Source organism: Lutzomyia longipalpis, chromosome 1 (genome assembly GCF_024334085.1).
Source record: "Lutzomyia longipalpis isolate SR_M1_2022 chromosome 1, ASM2433408v1".
Classification (NCBI taxonomy): Eukaryota; Metazoa; Arthropoda; class Insecta; order Diptera; family Psychodidae; genus Lutzomyia; species Lutzomyia longipalpis.
Genome location: NC_074707.1, coordinates 39,796,380 through 39,816,266, shown reverse-complemented (window position 1 = coordinate 39,816,266; position 19,887 = coordinate 39,796,380). Strand labels below are relative to the sequence as shown.

The 19,887-nt window shown below is 36.8% G+C and overlaps 1 protein-coding gene and 7 non-coding genes across 9 annotated transcripts in view; 1 reads left to right on the top strand and 7 right to left on the bottom strand.

Moving 5' to 3' along the window:
• LOC129787307 (DNA-binding protein RFX2) overlaps positions 1 to 19,887 on the top strand; it is an 865,065-nt gene that overhangs the window by 619,523 nt on the left and 225,655 nt on the right. The gene's annotated exons all lie outside the window — the stretch shown is intronic.
• Trnah-gug (transfer RNA histidin (anticodon GUG)) lies at positions 8,555 to 8,626 on the bottom strand. Its single transcript has one exon. It is a non-coding gene; the product is annotated as a tRNA-His (tRNA).
• On the bottom strand, positions 8,739 to 8,810 carry Trnah-gug (transfer RNA histidin (anticodon GUG)). The gene has a single exon. It is a non-coding gene; the product is annotated as a tRNA-His (tRNA).
• Trnah-gug (transfer RNA histidin (anticodon GUG)) lies at positions 8,924 to 8,995 on the bottom strand. The gene has a single exon. It is a non-coding gene; the product is annotated as a tRNA-His (tRNA).
• Positions 9,111 to 9,182, bottom strand: Trnah-gug (transfer RNA histidin (anticodon GUG)). Its single transcript has one exon. It is a non-coding gene; the product is annotated as a tRNA-His (tRNA).
• Trnah-gug (transfer RNA histidin (anticodon GUG)) lies at positions 9,298 to 9,369 on the bottom strand. The gene has a single exon. It is a non-coding gene; the product is annotated as a tRNA-His (tRNA).
• Trnah-gug (transfer RNA histidin (anticodon GUG)) lies at positions 9,484 to 9,555 on the bottom strand. The gene has a single exon. It is a non-coding gene; the product is annotated as a tRNA-His (tRNA).
• Positions 9,670 to 9,741, bottom strand: Trnah-gug (transfer RNA histidin (anticodon GUG)). The gene has a single exon. It is a non-coding gene; the product is annotated as a tRNA-His (tRNA).

The following is a 19,887-nucleotide window of genomic DNA, read 5'->3' as shown; positions in this document are numbered from 1 at the left end:
TGTATTTCCTAGATGATTAAATAGAGTTTTTAATCTCAATATTGATAATAAATATACCTACACAAACACATGGTACACATGGCTAGCATGGTCAACACGATAACTAAAATGGAGCTGAAACCAATACCATATTATGTACGTGTACCAGTTTATAAGCTCTTTGCCGTCACTACACTATATTAATAGCGCATCTGCTATTTATATGCGAAAATTCATATTTCCCACGAACCAATCAACTGATGAAAACTAAACAAGGAAAATGATTTTGAAATTTCCGCTAAAAAGGTCATCAATATAGGAGGATTAGTGGACGAGAAGTCTTTTAATATTACTTAAAGGAGTTGATGGCAGAATGTATGAAGGATGATCCTCTATCGCAGAACAATTTCAACCCATCTCATCTTGTAGGGGAACATAAAAAATAGAAGAATCGCGAGAGAAACTCCCCAATATCCACTGGGATCACATAGAAAAGTGCAGTGAAAGTACAGTCCGGGAAAACATAACCTCAATTTTGGAACACCATTGAAATGAATAGGAAGACCTTTATTATGTTCGACCAGCGTGGCATCGGGACCTCTTGAGCTTCTTTATAACCTTCCCAACCTTTCCTGCCTACCCGAATGAAGATTTGAATGATTTTTGCTTTACAACTTTTGTCTTTCCGGACTTCTCGTTGTTGAGTTTTAGCTGTGTTTCTTTCAGACACAGCTTTTGTGTACCGAGCAAAATCGAAAGTCGTCAGATCGGGCTCAAACTTGGTATGAGCACGAATTAGGGTCCCCACAATCCAAAAAACGTATGCGCCAAAAAATTTTTTTTCCGGCCGGCCGTCCGGCCGTCCGGCCGTCCGTAGTATAACACTAAATTGCGAGAGAACGGTGATAGATAGAGACTTGCGGTAAACGGCAAAGTTTAAATATCGACTGGAAGACATCCGATTATGAGGTCAAATCCACCCCCCCACCCCTCCGTCCGCCATTTTGAATAACCTCAAAATTTTGTTTTCGATATGTCTCAGCTGCTATTATAGCTAGAGGGCTGAAATTTTGATATGTTGTAGGGGCCATCAAGAGCTTTCCAGCGATACCTCATTTTCGAAAATCGGTCAAGCCGTTTAGTCAATATGGCCGCCACAATTTTTCATCGAAAATCGACCATAACTCGAAAACAGCTTGACCGATTTTGATCAACCCGGGCTCAAATGAAAGCTCTCAACAAACCCTACAACTCTCTAGAACATACGAAGTTTCAAAAGTGACCGCTAGAGGGCCAAAAATCAAAAATAAAATTTTCGATAAGTTTTCGATGAATATCTCGAAAACGCCATTATCGATTTGCTTCATTTTTTGATATGTTATAGCTGACCATATTATCTAGCTCCATGCCAAAAATGAAGAAAATCTATGTCTCCGTTCTCGAGATATAGCCTTCCAAAGTTGGCATGTCATATCTCGGGTTCTACAAGTCCGATTTTGATCAACTCAAGTGCAAATGAAAGGTTTCGTGAAGCCCTACAAATGTCTAGAACATTGCAAGTTCGAGAAATGACCGCGAGAGGCGCTAAAGTCAAAATCAATATTTTCGAAAATTTCGAACTCGAATTTTTCGAAAATGCCATTATCGATTTACTTCATATTTTAATATGTTATAGTTGAGGTTAAGACCTTTCCAACGATAGCTCAAACTCGAAAATCTATGGAGCCGTTCCCGAGATATGGCGTTTCAAAGATTTATTAGGGTATGACTTTTCAACTTCTCCCGACTTTGCGCGTATTTAAATTAATTTGCGTTCTAGTTTGCTCTCACAAAATTGGTACACTGAAAGAAACACAGCTCCCGTAAGCTTGGTCAGCTTACCCGTACATTTTTTTTCTCTTGGAGTGCTTTCTCTTGGATATGGGCTCAACAGCAGGGCGTTTCCTGTACTTGGGTGGACGTTTTGGATCTACGGGGGCAAGAAGATTCCGATCTGACTCCGCTCCAACTCCCTCTTTGAAATATTCAGCATCATCTTCATGTGGACACGTTAATTGTGGGAAACATATTCTGCAACATCTGTGCCATAAGCTTCAGATGTTTCCCTTGGCCAGAAAGGCTGTTGAGCACCACAAGAGGAGCTGATCCGGAGGCTTTGTCATCATCATCATCATCATGCTTGGCCGCCTTTAGGCTGAAATTACATCCATAAGGATGAATCTACAAAAATGAGAGAGAAATTGAATTCTGGGGCCTTGCGGGAAGCTTCCCGGAAACTCACCTTGAACGTTAAAGTAGGCCCTCGGAAAGCTTTGTTACTTTACACAAAACTGTCGATTACAGTTCCAAGGGAAAGCACTCCAAGAGAAAAAAAAAACTCAACAACGAGAAGTCCGGAAAGACAAAAGTTGTAAAGCAAAAATCATTCAAATCTTCATCCGGGTAGGCAGGAAAGGTTGGGAAGGTTATAAAGAAGCTCAAGAGGTCCCGATGCCACGATGGTCGAACATAATAAAGGTCTTCCTATTCATTTCAATGGTGTTCCAAAATTGAGGTTATGTTTTCCCGGACTGTACTTTCACTGCACTTTTCTATGTGATCCCAGTGGATATTGGGGAGTTTCTCTCGCGATTCTTCTATTTTTTATGTTCCCCTACAAGATGAGATGGGTTAAAATTGTTCTGCGATAGAGGATCATCCTTCATACATTCTGCCATCAACTCCTTTCCGGAAAAAACAATTAAACCAATAAAAGCTGGCGTTTGAATGGTTTTCGTGAAAGCTTCTCTATAAATGAAAATTTAATGTTAATTTTTGGGATATTAAAGGTAGAATGGATTAATTTCTAATTAATTTTTAAAATACTAAATACTTTAAAAAAATACTGAATTCTTTCAATATTATTTGATTTTATTTAATTTTTGTACAAATCATTCCTAAATTTTCTATGGAATTTCAGTGAAAATCTGTGTTCCTTATGCTCATTACATATTTTAAAATAAAATTTGGGCACTCTTCTATGGGATTATTTAAGGATAAAATTTTCAGTTGATTTTCAATGAATTTTCAATGAATGTTTAATATATCTCAAGGCACGTGGATGAATAAATCCAAGGTAGTAAATTAAAACTACATTACAGAGTAGGATTTCTCTCTCCAAAATGCCAAGGTACTAAAAGGAGAATTCTCTTAATAAAGGTCTCTAGTGGAAGCCATCACAAGTGGGTTTGATGCGTGATTGCTTAGGTGTCTGGATTAGGGATTATCTCGCCTTAAAACCTTGAGTTTATTCTCTCTATTCCCATATTACCTCTGTTGCTCATCACTTTTCGTGAAAATCGATGTGTGAGAGAGTGTTTTGTGTTTCAAGTAAAGCGCCTTTGATCCCACACCCCTGCACAGGCATAAATTGGATGATGCCGTGGATGATGGGATGATTATAAGGGTGGGCTCGTGTTTTGGGGGTGGGATGCAAAAAAGGGTCTCTTCACACACAGATTCCACCACTTTCTCGTGCTCTGCTGAGACGAAAACACACTGGCATGTGCTTAATTATGAGAAGCGACTCCGGGGACTAAGAGAGAAAAGTGGGATAACTAAAAGTGTTTGTACTGAAAATGGAGGCGCCTGGTAAGTATGGTAATCTTCTCGTTGTACAGGTTGACTACCGTCTCTCCTTGCCTTTGTATTTATGTGTTTTTGCAAAGAGTTCGCTGTGTGTATCTATAAAACTCAAATACATTGTTTATCCCCATGGCAGAGTAGAGATTTTCCACCTGAAATCACGTGAGATAATTGCTTCGTATTCAATCAGGATGGATGTTATGTGTATTATGAGAACATTTCCACTCTTACTCCCCATGGGAAATGGTGGAAAGAATTAAATTGCACAAATAAATTTGATAGGGGGGAACACATAAAATTCACTCCGAGTCCCTCGCACAATCACGTACAATGGTATCCAATGTTAGTTTAGGAACACCATACAAAATTACATCATTAGAAATTAATTTGCCCCCACTCCTACTGTGTGTACTGTACTGTACCTCACAAAAGGCGTCACATTCAAATTAATGAGGGTGCAATTGCATTTTACAGCATAAAGAGAGGCAATGGGATGGGATACCATGTTGGATGAAACAAATTATCTGATAGTAAATAGTATATTCCTCCCAATAGAATTTAGTTTAAAATTTTTAACTCAATTACCCGTTTATAAATAATATTCTATTTTTCATTTATTCACAATCATTGCTAATTTCTGTATAATAAACCTCCATGAAAGCATGTGCATATTATTACATTTTCAATATTAAACTATGCGCACTCATTAAATTTCTATTGATTCATATCATAACCATTTTTTGGTCCAATTTTTTTTTGAAAAATATTCGTAAAGTGGCTATAAAATTTATCATAATGTCACCAAAAGTGTACTTTACTGAAAAATTATTATGCACAAGTGTGCAAATTGTTGACATAATGTACACATGCACGGTTGAAAATAAAGTGTTATTGCTCTGCTGGGGAGGATGATTGAAAGTAATGCTGAAATTTTGGAACTTTTACCTTTTGCTTTTCTCAAGAAAGTTTCAAAAAAGAAAACATTTTGGGCGGAAGTAACATTAAGGTGGTCTTCCGTATTTAATTAAAAACAAGAGCTGTGTTTAAAGTCTTTATAATGAAGTCTATTAGTTTGTAAAGTTCAAAATTAGTAAGAAAAAAAAGAAGCTTTTTAAACGGCTCAAATTCTCATATAAGGAAACTTTCTTAATTTATTACCAGTAATTAAATTATAGGGATCAGTTAATCTTTTGCTGTAGTAGTGAAAATGATTTAAGCTTTAAAGGAAAGAAACTATATTTTAAATAAGTAAAGCATCATTCACACCATTTCCACCAGTGCAATTTGAATGAGCGATGCAGTAATTATAATTTCGCCATTGTATTTATTTAATAGTTCCGTAATTGGCACATAAATTATTCATTCAAATTGATGTACATCATCCAAGCTATACGCCGCCTACTCGTGGTTCGAGTAGGCGGCAGTTGACTTTTGGTGTGTGTACGTGTGGGGGGTGGGCTACATAAATGTGGTCTACCTGATATGCAATAAATTAATCTCATATGGACGATTTATTTAAAAGTGTCGTCACTCGAGTGGATGATGAATAAATTCAAGTGGTTTGCAAATTTTCATAACGACATGGTTGCAAAATGTAAAATAAATTCATCCGTGAGTTGGGTGAGAGCAATTTACTTATGCTATGTATTGTACATATATAGTGTTTATGTTGTTCATTTGGGTAAATTTGTTGATTAAATGATGTATAGAAACGGCAAACTTACGCCATACATCGTCCACAATTCTATATATCAAAATTCTAGGCATATTCAACGAGGAAAGAGAAAACGAGAAATGGATAGGTGGTAAATATAAATTGCTCCAATCTTTACCTCCTTGAGTCCCAACAACGGCATGGAGTGTCATTTTCCTGTATATGGAGCTTTTCGACAATCTGCCATTATTGCTGCGCCAGAAAAAAAAACACTTTTCTCGCACGAGATCCCCATCGGCATACGGGGGTTGGGGGTGCGTCCTCGTGCTTTTTGCCAAACTTGATGGATTCCCCATCCACAACTTGGGGAACGATTGGCGCGCAGTAAATAAATCAGGGGGATGTTGCGATAAGGAGGAATATGGGATTGCGCTATATTTGTCTACCACACCCCGGAAATACTTTATTTTTATTTCATTTCATTTTTTCTCTCCCCCATCCACACCCCTTTTTGCCACCCCCGAAACAACACTCATACATACGGAATTTGGTTTGGAGGAATCAAAGAAAAAAATTGTTTCTTTTCGTCCTTTTTACGAGCTTTCCATTTCAATTGAATTACTTACAATTCCCTCTCTTTCTGTGTGTTAGATCATTTTGACAAGCTACATCTCCCGAAAGCAAAATACCATAAACCCCAAAATCCACTTCTCCGCGTTAGGGAAGACGAAGCGGAAAGCTCTCAATTCCCATCACACAGCAGAAGGGAGAGAGAAAAAATATTTTTAATTTTATCGCTTTCAATCTCATTCAACAGAGTGATAAAATTTCGAGATTGCATATGAATTTAATGTGTAGCTTATATTGTCTTTGAAGAGGCAAAGAAGGTGAGTGATGAAAAACGTATCTCATTTTATTAAAAAAAATCGAATTAATTATTTTTAAATTATGTTTGTGACTCTTGTTTGCTTAAGGCTTCCTGAAATTCAAAAGTTTAATTTTAAATTAGATTTTTTGGGTGATTTTATAGAATAAAGCTTAAAAGCTCTTGATGCCCCTCTACAATGAATTAAAGTTTCAATTCCCTGCTATTAAATAATTAGTTGGTGTTCCACTTCGTGGCCAACACCAAGTATTGTAATCGTCGGAAAAACCGACCACCTCAGATCGGGCTCAAACTTGGTATGAGCACGTTTTAGACATCCCACATTACGAAAATGGTGGTGGAAAATTTTTGATCCGGCCGGCCTGCCGGCCTGCCGGTGGTCCAAACTTTGCCTTATAGCTCGAGAACGGTAACAGATAGAGACTTCTGGTTTGAAGTTTTCTATAGAAATGTGGGTGTAAAATTTCATTTTTTCGCATTTTCAAAATCCAAGATGGCCGCCATCCGCCATTTTGAAATACTGTCAACCACTTCCCTTACAGCTAGAGGTCTGAAATTTTAGTATGTTGTAGAGCTCAGTGAGACGTTTTCATCGACAATTCATACTTGAAAATCGGTCAAGCGGTTTAGCAAATATGGCGGCCTAAAGCAAAAAGTGTTTTTTCAATATAACTCGAGAACGGCTTGACCGATTTTGATCATCTTGGTATCAAATGAAAGGTATTGAGAAGCCCTACAACTGTCTAGAACATTCCAAGTTCCAAAAACGTCCGCAAGAGGCGCTAAAAACAAAAACAAAAATTGCCTAACTTTAAGGGGCAATATCTCCGAATCCCCATTAGGCAAATCTTTTAAATTTTGATATGTTGTAGCCTGACTCAATATCTTTCACCAGTCCGAAAATGAAGAAAATCTATGTCGCCGTTTAGAAGATATGGCCATTTGAAAAATTCTTGAATTTGAAAAGTTCTAAGAGCCATATCTCCTGAACTGCTTGTCCGATTTTGCTCAACTTGGTATTAAATTAAAGGTTTTGCAAAACTCTACAACTTTCTAGAACATCAGAAACCTCTAGAACTATTCCTTCAGGATAAAAAATGCCAAAATCTGTTTTGGTGAAACAAAAATCCGCCATTTTGTGTTCTAGTGGTGACCTTGAAATGTATCGAAACATATGTCAGATTATAGCTTATTTCAATACCTTTCCATAACTAGTCAAGAAATTTCTGTAGGTTTTATAGAACTTGAGATATGACCATTTTTATGCATCAAATTACTGAATTTTACAAAAAAAAATCAACTTTGCCTACTAATACTGATCACAAATCGTATTATAACGTATAAACTAACTTCTATACGTTGTGGGACACCAACTCTTATAACTGGACGCGTTATGATTGACTTACTTTCTATGTAATTTAAAATACCTAAAATATTAAAAATCTGTCATCCGGTGAATAATTAGAGTAAATATAATTTTGTCAAGAGTTTATTTTAAAATAAAAATCCCAACACTGCGCTATGACTTTCAACACAGCACTGTATTATTTCCTTTGTCGTCTCATCGGGGGGTCTTCGACCTGCTCCCATAAAACCACTCGTGTTTCCCATTGAATTAATTGACTTAGGATCTCGATTTTCACTTTCACTCCGCCCCCTACGGCCCTACCACTTGGTGGGAATGCCACAAAAATTCCACCTTATCTGATAATTCAATAAAACCCACCTTTTGTGTCCTCATCAATGAGCTCTGAGCCATTGCTGAATCGCCAAGGGAAATAGATGAGAACGGAAGCAATCGCAAGGACTATCGCCACTCACACCAATTTCCCACTGACTGTTCAAACCCCACAAGAGTGTCCTAGGAGACACATAAATCTCTTTTTCTTTTCCTGGGTAGTGACTCCACATATACTCTACGATGCTTTTTTCTCTGTGAATCCTCCTCAGTGGTTGACGCGTCAATTTCCCGAGCAGTAGATTGTTATCTATGTGAGAGGAAAGTGTTAATGATATATATCGATTCGCCGTCAACGCACGAGCCTCACAAATACCGGGGATAATTAAAGTTGGTTACCGAACGTGACGCATCATAAAATTATAACAATTAATTGATGATTTTTCTCATGGTGGAATGAGCATAAAATTTCGAGGGTGCTGGATATTCTCATAAAAAGATTCCCTTTATATTGAAAATCATCAATATTGAGTGATGGATAAAATTAAATTTTCCTGCTATAAAAAGAACCGGAAGAGAGTGAGAAATTGATAGTCTTTTTCCACACTGAAAATAGATATAATTTTCAGCAGCTTGCGACATTTATTGAAATCAATTCGTCTTCCCCGCGTGGGGAAAAGAATACCACGGCAGATGTAAAAAAACGTAAAAAGATATTGAAAAATATTGCTTCTGCCGTGACCAGGAATTGAACCTGGGCTTCCTCGGCCACAACGAGGTGTCATGACCACTAGACGATCACGGCTGTGCTCCACTCCATTCTCTGATGTTTAAAAATTGACAAAAAACTTTCACGAAAGTCAGCATATCAATTAATAATAAAAAAAAAGGAAAATAAAAAAAAATTGTAGGCTGTTTGCCGTGACCAGGAATTGAACCTGGGCTTCCTCGGCCACAACGAGGTGTCATGACCACTAGACGATCACGGCTGTGCTCCACTCCATTCTCTGATGTTCAAAAATTGACCAAAACTTTCACGAAAGTCAGCATAAATCAATTAATAATCGAAGAAAAAGTAAAATAAAAAAAATTGTAGGCTCTTTGCCGTGACCAGGAATTGAACCTGGGCTTCCTCGGCCACAACGAGGTGTCATGACCACTAGACGATCACGGCTGTGCTCCACTCCATTCTCTGATGTTCAAAAATTGACAAAAAACTTTCACGAAAATCAGCATAAATCAATTAATAATCGAAGAAAAAGTAAAATAAAAAAAAATTGTAGGCTGTTTGCCGTGACCAGGAATTGAACCTGGGCTTCCTCGGCCACAACGAGGTGTCATGACCACTAGACGATCACGGCTGTGCTCCACTCCATTCTCTGATGTTCAAAAATTGACAAAAAACTTTCACGAAAGTCAGCATAAATCAATTAATAATCGAAGAAAAAGTAAAATAAAAAAAAATTGTAGGCTCTTTGCCGTGACCAGGAATTGAACCTGGGCTTCCTCGGCCACAACGAGGTGTCATGACCACTAGACGATCACGGCTGTGCTCCACTCCATTCTCTGATGTCCAAAAATTGACTAAAACTTTCACGAAAGTCAGCATAAATCAATTAATAATCGAAGAAAAAGTAAAATAAAAAAAAATTGTAGGCTTTTTGCCGTGACCAGGAATTGAACCTGGGCTTCCTCGGCCACAACGAGGTGTCATGACCACTAGACGATCACGGCTGTGCTCCACTCCATTCTCTGATGTCCAAAAATTGACTAAAACTTTCACGAAAGTCAGCATAAATCAATTAATAATCGAAGAAAAAGTAAAATAAAAAAAAATTGTAGGCTTTTTGCCGTGACCAGGAATTGAACCTGGGCTTCCTCGGCCACAACGAGGTGTCATGACCACTAGACGATCACGGCCATACGCCATACGATCACCAACAATTTTAACTTAAATCACATATTGTTACTTCTTTCACCAAATAAAATCATGAAAATTTTATACGCTCTACTTCATGCGCCAACCCATGAAATTGGATATCTTGATGAATTGCCTCAAAAAAGCAGCACACAACCATGCAGCATAAATTTTCTTCGAGGTGTTGTGTCTTTTGGAACGAATTGTTCGTGGTGTTTGTGCCACCCATGCTGTCGGTATAAATCTTAAAAATACAAAATTGACTGTACTACAATTTGTGCATATTTCTTTTCCATTTGAAATTCAAGTTTCGCGACAATAAATTTATCATATTAGACGTATTAGAAAAACGTTTTTGTATGGATTGTATGGTGAGACATGAAAGATATTTTCTACAAGCTTCTATTACATAAAATCACCAAAAGCTCTAAATGGGTAAAATGCATTATGAAAAAACAAAGATCGCAGTTTTAAAAAATTCTCTATCCTCAATTTAATCTCAAAACACAAAGCTCTCACCTTCTGAATGAATTCTCTATAACTGAGAGGATTTTACATTCTTTTCAATTTATTCAGCATAAAAAACTTCAAGTGCAAATCAACAACAAAAAGTTAGCTTATTAATTACATAAAACATAAGATGTTTTGTTACCTCGTGTACGTCAGTTGCAAGAAGATTCTTTTCTTTGTTCTATTCATTAGGTGTGACGTACTATTCGAAAGAATTAAAAGAGAAGAAAACTCTTCAAAAGAACTCGTAGATGAATGCATTTTCATCTCAATGTACATTTCTTTCCTGCATCTAAATTAGTCCTATACGAAGTAAAATGAAAAAAAAATCCTTAAAGTTTCATGACTTAATTCATTACGCGAAGGCAAAAGCGTCGTGAATAGAATTTGTGAGGTATATGAAGTGGAAGTGAAAAAATGCATGGGAATATGCCAAGCAATTCTTTTGGCTCAAAATTGAGGCATTCAGTGGGAAAAAAGCTTTTCACATTTCGCATAGCGGATGTGGGGAAAGAAAAGTGAAAGGGAGAAAGCGGAAAATTGGCCCCTCGCAGAAACAAATAAGGTGTTGCGGTGGTAGAAGAATACAGCTGGGAGTAATTCACTGTGTGAATATTTGAAATTTTGTTTGAAGGGAGTGGAGTAAGAAAAATTCATCATCCATTTAACATTTAACCCGTAGCAAGACAATTTGGCTCTCCTTTTGCCCCTATTTCACTTCTTGTGGATTTATAGTACATCCATGTATATTTTATATATCTTTCATTATATATGTATATTATACATACATAGGGGAGGGCGGGGCTAATAAAGTCACTTAAGGGTTTGGAAAAAGCTTAAAATATCATATTTCCTAGCTGGATAGAACAAAATGATCTGAGAAAGAGTTGTAGGGCAGTAAATTTCCTAAAGAATTGAGCAATACATTTCGCTTTATCTGTTTGGGAAATATGATATTTTGAGCTTTTTCTAAACCCTTAAGTGACTTTTTTAACCCCGCTCTCCCCTATGTATATAAATAAAGGTATTGACTCACCAAGTGACTTCACTACCTTTCCTTCGTACAGCAGAGCTTTAGTTGATTCGGCAAGTTTAGCATCTCACTGAAGATTTTTTTTCTCAACGTTTACTTCTTGCGGCAAAAAAGCTTCTCTTTTGGCCTTTGGCTTTATATTACTTGTACATATTTATGTTTGTAAATATGTTTAATGAAAATAAAGAAATGTTTAAGAAATGAAATATCTTTAAATCTTATCAAGACAATTTCTTAGGAAAAGTAAATTATTGATTATTTTATAGTACCTACCACAAATGAGAATAAATTTTCCGTCAATTATTTATGTAAAAATGTAAAATAAAAGACAAAAGAGGAGCAGAATAAGTTTATAACACAGTCTTTGAATATGAAAGTGAATGTCAAAAAGTTGATACTCATAAAGGAGCGTATAAAGTAAATGAGTGAAGAGTGTCTCAAGAGGATGGTTGTAAGAGTTCCTATCCGAAGTACTGCATAGTTTAAAAAATGAATTTTATTACTTTTCTGAGTATCATGTTAACCATTCGTTCGCTAACTCTGATGTACTAAAACGCAGTGTTAGAAGGTTTATCGAGTCTTTAGACATTTCTTTGTAATTTTTTATGAACTATCTTTTGTTAATGTTTAAAAATTGACGTGATAAATCAAAAACATATTTTCTGTAATAAGAAATAAAATAATGTAATAAAATTCATCTCCTTGATACCCTCTGCTAGGCGTATGAACAGTTCACGATAAGAATCTCTTTAGCGAATTTAATGAAAAAAATCTCAAGAATTTTCTAAATCCATAATAAAGAAAATTTTCTCATAAATCTTGAGAATCATTCAGTATTGGGCATTATTCAGCGACCAAGAAACCCTTGAAATCTTTAAATTTTGCACTGAAATTTCAAGATTTCAAGCGAATTTCAAGGGTTTCTTGGTCGCTGAATAAAGCCCATTATCACGCATTTTTTGGATTTTTTCTTTGCGATTAAAACTTTTCTCAGACAGAATGAGTGCTATCTAAAGCCATATGATCTAGTTTCACGAGTTTTCGCAATTCAATTACAGCTTTAAAATATATATTGCTTCATTTTCATGGCTTCATGCAGTGAAGCACTTCTTGGAACTTTAATATCATTCTTTCCGTTTACTATCCCGTCCAAAAAAATTGCATCTGATCTCATACATGTTAGTAAAGAAAATTCTTTCATTTGATTTTCTTGGAAATCTCAATTTTCTTCTGTACATTACCATTATTGTACGAGAAAATGTATACACTTTGAGAAAATTTCTATAGGGAGTAGCTTCCGCTTAATGTTTGTCGTGTGTACTACATAATCATTTTCATGGTAGTTAAGGAAAGAACTCACCCAGAGGTAACTTTTAGACGGGCCAACGACAATTTCGAATTTCTCCATCGATAGCCCACAAAAGTGTTTTAAATTGAACGTGCGAAATGTGTTTTAAATGAAAATTTGCATCATCAGTTCATGAGGGAGGGCGCAGAATGTTGTACAGAAAAAAAGGTACCGACAAAAAAAAGCTCCCTCTCGTCTTCAATTGAGTGTCTGTGAGGGGATTAATGAGTTTCTTAAATGATTCCACGCGACGACGAGGGTGAAATTTTGCGAGTGCGAAAGTAGAGTTTATCGTGCGGCGTGCTCAATATTGGATTTCGCATATTAACATTTTGTGCCCGTCGAACTTTTGCATCGAAAGTTGTTACGCGGTGTAACCTCTGAATATTATTATGAAAAAAGTTTCCTTCCAGGAAAGACTCTCCCCCCCCTCCTTCCTTCCAAACTCCGTTTGTGACTTTTCGGCCCTCATCATCTTGATTTTTTCCCGCATCTTTAGAAGCTAAAGAGTATATCATCGCTACCGTTCGTTTGCTGATGTGCAGACTTGGATTATCCTCCTAAGGGGATGAAATCATCGCTGTAACTTTTGCTTGGCACACTTAGCTACATACATATATACGTATATATAGCAAAGTTCTGGACCAAAGCTCGCAACCCCACCACACCATGGGGAACAGTATATATGGAGAAGATTTGTGGGGAGGGTGAGCGTCACAATATGGCTTTTTGCACTTTTACAGCAGAGAATGCTTTCGAAACTTTCTCTCCGCCACTCGCCATTGCCTCGGAATATGTACATAGTCGCCTTGTCGGTTATAAAGGGGAAATTATGGAAAATTTCCATCCACCCACTCTCATCATTTGAACTTTTTTTCTTCTTCGTTTTTTTTTCCACGCTTCGTGTCGCCTTTTTCGACCACCAAATATTCATCCACCAGCAGACACGTTTTTCCATCCTTGTATGAACCTCGCCCTTCTTTACTTTCCCATCTGGTTTCTGTGTGGCGAAAGTATTGAACTAAATTCACTTGATATCCAAACGAATCTTCATAGGCAATGGTTGTTAATTTTTGTTATACATCATAGTTTAATGGAATTACGACGGAAGATTATGCTGATGGCTTTCCGGTGTTCGGTTACAAATAGGATCATTACGAAATATTTTTTTTTAATAAAATTTTTATTAAGCACAGTTGAAAGCTCTAAGAAATTTTTTTCTAAAATATCAGTAAAGCTTAAATGAATTAAATTAATTTCTTTAGTTGAGAGAGTTAAGAAATCATACAAATCTTTTGAGGAATTTTAATGGATTTTTTCTTAGAAAATAAAAAAAAACTTACGTATTAAGTTACTCTAGAATCCTCCTTTAGCGAAATAAGAAGTATTTTCTTTCTAAGAAGTGAAGCTTTTACAGAGACTCACCCAAAAGAGCTTATCCCAGAACTTTCAATTCAACCCCGGCATTTGGAATAAGCAACGCGTGGGCGAGTGCTGCGATGAAAGCTCTACGTTAACATAAATATTACAAATGCTCTCCCCAGCAGCCCAACATTCTTCATCCGCGCTACTGTATAGTTGACATAAATGGAGCCGAGGGAGGTGTGAGATAATGGGATGATAAATGTTTATGATTATATAGAGCTGGGAGAGAAACTCCAAAAGTTCACCCATCTGCCGGGGCTGGTGGTGCTACTGGTGCTGCTAAAAAAAGTGTATAATATCCAATCCCCCCAGTGGAGTTGCCATCAGCTTGTAAAAATTCAGCAATCTTTTCAATGCTGCTAACTTCATCAAATTACTTCAAAATTATTGATTATATGTTTCGCCTTCTCCGGGTGTACTATTAAACAGAAAAGCAGGATGATTAAATTCCCGGATGGCGAACTTTATCCCAGTAGAAGAAGCACCATATAAAATTGACATGATTTCCTCGCTACCATCCTCGTCTCTATATAATGGAAGGAAAAATCCATTGAGTACACTTAATTCTGTTTCTTCTTGAAAAATTTAATACCTTTCAAACACGTGGCGATAGAACATGACTGCTATATTTCTTGGAAAAGTTTATTGACCAGAGATAGCTCTAAAAGTAACAATATCGAGACACTAAAAGGGTTAATATAAGTATGAGTGCAAAATTGCAATTCATATTTTATAGCGATTTAACGATAAGAATATAATGGCTATAAAGTTTATATTCATGCCAATAAGAGCAATCTAATACTATTTAAAATGATTTGTGAAAATTATTACACAATGAATTAAATTTTATTGCAATTGACTGCCATAAATCATGTGATAAATACCTATATCCACATGCACAATATACAACATAATGTGCATATGTGTGGAGTACGTATGAGCTTTCAGATAATAATTTTACTTTTTTTCGGATAATTGAGGCTATTTATGAAGATAGAAAGCATTTGATAGGCAAATCAAATGTTTATTTAATTATTTAAACTTTGTTATAAATATTAGAATTAAAAAAAAAACTATCTCGAGATGTCAAGATTTTTGCTTAAATTCTGTAGATTCCTTAGAATTGAAATCCTTTCAAAAATAAAAATTTCACTTTGTAATTGAGAAGAAGAGAAGTTTATCCAAATGAAACTACAATGCAAAAGAAAAACATTTTCAAAGTTTCCCTCTCTTATAGCTTTTAATGTTAGAAAATAAACATAATTTTACAAAGTTCTTCTCTCTCGTGGAAAATCTTCTTTTAATGAGATTATTGTCCATTTCACTTCAATGTTGATGATCTAAAATGTTTGAATTTCAGAATAAAATCCCCAAGAGTGACTTTGAAGGGATTTTCAGAAGCACGTTCCCTACATACATACATTTTACCATGTAGTCCACTTCTTATGGCTTTCTCTACATATATATGTACAATACCTTGTGCGATTACAAAGTTCTATGGCTCGTTAGGAAGTTTTGTCTGATTGTTGATTTAATTTTACAAATTTACTTCGAATCTCCGTGTTCCTTGTAGGAGAGTACATCTTCTTCGTCCTCTTAAGTGAATGGTGGCGAAGTGCATTGAGTTGTGTCTGATTTGCTTGTTTACACTATATTTTAAGCACTATATGTACCTACTACTCGTAGGTTTATCGCACCTATGAACACAGTGTACCAGTGTCTGTTGGTTCTTGAATGTTCAATTCCCATTGCTCTTTGTCGCTTCATGAATTTTGCAATATGTGTCAACATTACCTACGAATTGCCTTACTGAAGAGCTTTTCTATATATAGAGACTGCTTCAATAATTTTGAAAACAAATTCTTTCATTTAGTGATAAAGTAGTGGTTGATTTATAAATCAAAAGGACTTTGATTGTCGTGACAGTTGAAGCTCCTTATCGACGCATTAATCATTTAAAATTTACGCAAAGCGTGGTCCTTCGGTGTGGAAAGGGGTGAAGATGGATGTTCGCCGGAAAATGTCGAAATGGCTTTCTTCGCATTTCCGCGTGGGTACATACATATATATGAGTGTGTATGTGTCAGGAATAAATGGCTTAACCACCAAGCTTTGGAATATTCTAAGATGACAAATATACCTATCCCTGACGATAGCTCTAATTTATTAACATAAAGTACAAGAAACATGCACGCTAAAGTTATTTATGTCACGTATTCGACATTAATCTATGATTTATATACAAATTATGGAGCTCAACCGTTGACGGATGAGTTTCTCTTGGGCTTTTTTTTCATTCTCCCTCAACTGGAAAATATTCTCGCTTTTAGGGGGTGTTTTGGAGATATATAATTGGAATTCCACGAAATACCTAGAGGGAGCCAAATAATGATGTTGGGAAATTGTGCGGGAAAAAAAGCCAGAAGGATCTAATAAAATAAGCACAAAGCAAACAAAATATCCCCAAGGTCTGAAAAATGAGAGAATTAAAAATTAATAGAAGAGAAAACCATACCTAATTATTTAGGCGTTAATAACGTTTCAAAAGGGTTCAGAACAAAATTTTCACCAACTATCCCAACGAGAACTATTTTCCCAAATGTTGACTTTGTGGAAATAATTTCCAAAATATGTCGAAAGTAGCTGCCCTATTTTGGAAGGAAATCATCTTTCGGAATATATTCGGCATATTTCCTTATCAAGCAGCCCAATTTCTGCCCTATTTTTAAGTAAAAAAAATTGGGCAGTCCAAGTGGAAGATATCTCGAAAAAGTTTCGACGCCTTCCCAATAGGGAATTGGGTGTGGACAGTCTGTCGAAATTTTTCCTTCCTCCATTTCCTTTAATATTAGGGAAAAAATAAGGCCGCTTGTCGACTAATATTCGACATGCTTTCGACAATCTTTTCAATTTTTGCCCTATTTCTTCCCAATTTCTGCCCTTCTCCAGATTTTTGATTTCATATTTTGTCAACAGATGGACTTTAAGGTTTGGAGGTTAATGAGCTCAATGGCGTACTTATTCATGCGCGGCAAATCAAAAATTTACTTGCTAAAATTAAATTCGATTTATTAATTATCTGAGACTTTTGCATCCAAAATAAGTTGGCCAACATGTTTTAGGATGTGTAAAGAAATTTTAAAAATGCTTTCAACAAGGTTTTGGAAAATTTCATTTTTTTATGTGCAATTAAAATATAATTAAAAATTTGAATTTGTGAAATGCAATGGCATTTTATCGCCTATGGCAAATATTCATGACGGGAAAAGGGTGTGGCATGGTTTTCCAAAGACCAAGCGTCAGGATAACTCGCAATATAAAAATATTAATATTTATTAATGTAGTACCGCTGGTACTAACTGTCATGGTATAGGACAGATTGGCTTATGTGTGTGGGGTTGGCGGGCGTCTTAAGGTGACTCTCTCTCCCAACCACCGTAGTACGGTTGGCTCAGTTACTCGTGGGCCATGGGGACGTACGGACCGGACTCACCCCCATAAGTCTGAATCGTAGTACCTGGCTATGACAATTGGTATCTCATTGTCAGGTATTTTACAATTCAGAAGTGGGATAAGCCCAAAACTCGTTCGCGGAAGTGGAAAAAGTGCGTGTACGTAAAATTCGTGAGAAACGCGAGTGAAAAAATTCCATGGCGTCACTTTGACGTCACCGTGTGGAATTCGCGGAAAAAGTCCACCGTTTTGGGACTTTCGCGGCGTAGAGAATCGCGTTGTGGCACCCGTGTGTGCCTTTTATAGTTTTCCTCGGCGGGAAAAGTGCCGTTTTGTGTGAAAACGCGTCGAAATGTCGTGAAAATCGCGAGAAAATACGTGCCATTTTTGACATGTCGTGACGTGTTCGTCGCGAAATGCAGGGGGAAAAAAGTCCTTCGTGGGGCTTTTCCGTGGCATGGGAATCCGCGTAATGTTTCCCTGAACTGTGAAAAACGGTTTTGCAGCTGGAAAAGCTGACCGCGTGTGAAAAATTATGACATTTTCGGGCGTAATTTCAATGCGCAAAAACGTGGCGTGAGAAAAAGAGAACAATATGTGTGTGTGTGCTAGAGCGGCGCGCGCATGGATGGTACGCGTGTATGTGTGAGCAGCAGCGAGGAGCGCAGCAGCGAGCGACCAGAGAGCATCACACACACACTCACACCAACAGGGCCTGCATCGCACAGCGAGCCTGGCACGCTGAGCAGGATGCGGGGAAGAGATACATGCACCAAATGCATGCAAAATAAAAGAGAAGGGAAAATCGCAAGTATTTTCTTCTAGATTGGAGAGTGGTATTCTCCAAATTGGTTGTGTTGATATTATTGAATTTTATTTCAATGTTAACCCTGAAAAGCGCTTTTCAACCCCCTGATATTCTCTTAATGTTGAATTTTATGTTTAAACATGTTTAGGTTAAGAGAATTATGACTGATTTAAGGAATAAAAATGAGAAGTTATTCCTTTTGTAATGCATTTACAGTTGAAGGCTTTGTGTAGGAATATCATCTTTTAGATGAAAACCGATTTTATTCAAACAAAGCCTGAGTTGCATAAGAATTATGTATGAAACCACAAGGTTGAAATTTTCATAAAAAAAAGAAGAGATGAAAATTTCAAAGGGATTGAAAAAAAAAAGGGTTTAATTCTTATGCAACGCAACAAAAATGACCTTTAATTGCAAGTTTCTTTCAGCGAGGAAAAGAAAATGAATTAAAATAAAAAAAATATATATTGTTTTATTCTTTAATGTAAATTTTGTTTACATGAAGTGAGAATACATGAACAATAGGAACATTTGTGACATCTGGTTAAAATTCACATCTGTTGAGGATGAAAGGAATCGACGAAGAGTGGCTATAGACGCAGATGAGTCTCTGTCAAGAGTATAGATTCATGGAAGGGAATTTTGGACAGTCTAAGGCTGCGTTGTGGAAAGAATGTTGACGAATGAGGATTTTTGGATCTTGGTAGTTTTTCATTAATCTCTGGTCAGGATAATAGAACAAGCCGAGGGAAAAAGGAGTTCTAGAAATTCTCCGAAGTGAGGAGAATCGGTTGGTTTGTTCACAGTGTAGTCCGAGACGAAAAAACCAAGGAGGAAATGTAGACATTTGGTGTCTAGGATGGGAGGAATTCGTCAGTGAATGGAGGGAGTAACTGGAACTCCAGGTTACGTCAGAGGTTCCACAAGTCAAGGCATGCCGTAAATCATATAAATTAGAGAACGGCAAGGTGACAAGGGCTGATGTGTGTCAGGTTAAGAGTAGTGTTTCTCTTCGGAATAGGGCTTACTAAAGCATGGGATATCTGGGTGAAACGAAGTCCTCTAGAATAAATGTTTCACATGTTGAGGTATCAGGAGAAGAGAAATGTGCCTGTGCACATGGAAGAGCAATTCACTATGTTTATGTGATCAGTAGAAAAACTGTGATAAACTGGCTCTTCAAGCATCCATAGAACCAACTGATGTCTCAGTAGATATGGTAGAATGGATGAATAGGAATGTAGGTCTGGGCGATCAATGGACGCATTGTAAGCTAGACAAGACATTCAGGTCGTGTATCTATGCAACCAGTTAATACTAAAGACAACATTCATGAGTCTTCGTTGAACGGATGGTATAGAGAGACAAATCATGAGTCTGTGAGTAAATGATACTGGTGTAGATAAAGCATGACGAGGTTTCGCGGAGAGGCATCATGCTTGCATGGTGGGCCTGTTACGTTGAAAACCTGAAATGTCGTATTGATTAACATCAATCCAGTTAGTCATACGGCGAATGGTTTCTCGGAGACACTAGTCTCTATGGAACGAGCTTACGGTTCCTGGAACTGG